Here is a 2823-nt window from a genome sequence, read left to right on the forward strand (position 1 = left end):
GTGTGTGTGTTTGTGTGCATGTGTGTGTGCGTGTGTGTGTGTGTGTGTATGCGTCTCGAACTGTCGAAACGAAATCCAGTCATGACACACATACGAAAATATATAATAGGTATACATGACTCCAGGACACACGCATGAGTTTCTGAGATAGTCTTGTCTCAAATAATACATGATATTCATGTCAGCAGCCATACCTGTATTTCTTCTAATAGTTTAAGAACTCTTGTTCGTGCCAAAGGAAAATGACGAGCAAATCGTAAACAGAATGCAAACTTCGGAAGTTTCATTGGAATAACCTCTAGTTCATAGATTCTCTATGTGAGCGATAAACAGGTTCCTATATATAATATGAATTACGGAGAACGAGTTACATCAGATGGCATTCAATAAATTCACCGAGAATGCGTTTCTACGCAATAAAATACTCGTGGACTGCTCAATGGCTACATAAACAATTACATTGAATGCAACACTGTAAAGAAATTCAATTGAAACTCAAGCTTTTCATATATTTAAAAATAGGTGGCAGGTTTTTTTTTTTCCTGTTAGATACATTTACATATGCACATCTACACACAAAAACACAAAAAGACAGACAGGATTACATACATTAACAGACAAAAGAATTCACACAAACACTAACTATGTAATCGACATAAAGTGGTGAGCCGACAGAATCGTTAGCATGCTAGGCAAAATATTTAGCAGTATTACTTCTGTTCTTATGTTCTGAGTTCTAACTCCATCTAGGTTGTTTTATTTTTTATCATCTCGTGTTCAATAACATAAGTACTGGTTGAGCACTGGAGTCGATGTAAACAGTTTATTTTCTCCCCCGAAATTGCTGGCCATGTGCAAAATTTGTAAATAGTATTATGTAATTTAATATGTATATAAAGACTAAACATCTACCTGAAAGACAAGGGAATTGGTAGCACAGAATAGAGCTCAGCTCGCTGAAGGCGGCGAGATGGCAGACACGTTAGCACGCCGGGCGAAATGCTTAGCGGTATTTCGTCTGCCGTTACGTTCTGAGTTCTAATTCCGCGGAGATCGACTTTACCTTTCATCCTTTAGGGGTCGATAAATAATAACAACAAAAACAACAACAGCAATAATGATAATAATTTAGGTTTCAAATTTTAGTACAAGGCCAGTAATTTCTGGGAGAGGTTAAATCGATTTCATTGACCCAATTCTCAACTGATACTTATTTTATCGATTCGAAAAGGATGAAAGGCAAAGACGTGAAGATGGACGAAATGCCGCAAAGCATTTTGCCCCGCGTGCTAACGCCTCTACCAGTTCGACACCTTATAAGATATGTGTTTGTGTGTGTTTGTGTGTGTGAGTGAATGTGTGCATTGATGGACTAGATAAAAGGGTTAATGAAATTATACAGAATTATAACGGTCTTTGCCATTTTGTAAATTCCACATATATATATATATATAAGTATACATAATCATTCACCATGTTGGAACGCTGAAATCTACAAGTTTTTTTTTCATTTTCTCTCTGTCTAATTTCTCATAATCCTCTCAGGTGAAGATCGTAGGCTCCAAACGTAAAAAGCTTTTACATTTTTCCGAGCATCAAACTAATACAGTTTCTTGTCTTTTTTTCTATAAATTTCAATTATATATATCTATATCTATGCACACACACACACGCACATACACACACACACACACACGCACACACACACGCACACACACACACACACACACACACACACACACACACACACACATACACACACACACACACACATATACACACATATATATATATATATATACACATCTAAATGTGCATATATAAATATATACTTTGTTATTAAAGCTGCAAAAACATCACAAAAATATCATAGAAAAAACTGTTACTCAGAGTTTCACATTCCCATTCATCGGACAGTTTTGATTGAGATTGAGACAAGAATTAAGGTTATATGTATAAATATATTATACAACTTACATTGACAAGCACCCACTTGAATTTGGTTTCATTTCATTGGTCGTTTCAACTAACGGTTTTATTTTTAAAAGAAGCAGTAATATAAATTGTAAGACGAAAAATTAAAAAGCTTAAATATTGTATTGTGTAAAATCGAAAAAAACCTTAAATCAAAAATAAATTTTAGTTTAGAAGGAAAAACATACATACCCAGAGTAAATTAATTAATGGTAAATTAAATTAAACTAATATAAATGTGAGTCTGTTTATGATAAAATATTCACTTACAGAAATCTAAGAGCATAAAATATATAGATGCTCGTTATTCACATACAAACGCATACATACATCCATTTATACATACACACACTAAAAAAATATACATACACATGTATGCAAACACATACAAAACCTGATACATACATATGTACGCAAACACGTACAAAAGTCGATACATACATACGTACATACATATACAGGCAAATATTAATATGAATATATTTACTAACGTTTACATAGATATCTACACGAATATATATACACATAGATATCTACACGCATATATAGGCACATAGATATCTACACACCTATATATATATACAAGTTTGCTGTTACTAGTTAAAGAAAGAGGAAAAGAAAAGAGAAATGAATAAGTAGTGGGGTGTGGGGAAGAAGAGAGAAAGAGAAATGCTTGAAAATAGCGTTCTTAATAGTATGTAGTAAGGAGAAATAGTAGAAATGATAAAATACAGCAAACCGTTATGTGTGTATAGTCAAGCCCGTATACGCCACATATAAATTTACTTGCATAAACATATCCACATAAATACATACATACATACATATATATATATATATATATATATA

Source organism: Octopus bimaculoides, chromosome 5 (genome assembly GCF_001194135.2).
Source record: "Octopus bimaculoides isolate UCB-OBI-ISO-001 chromosome 5, ASM119413v2, whole genome shotgun sequence".
NCBI classification, from domain to species: Eukaryota; Metazoa; Mollusca; class Cephalopoda; order Octopoda; family Octopodidae; genus Octopus; species Octopus bimaculoides.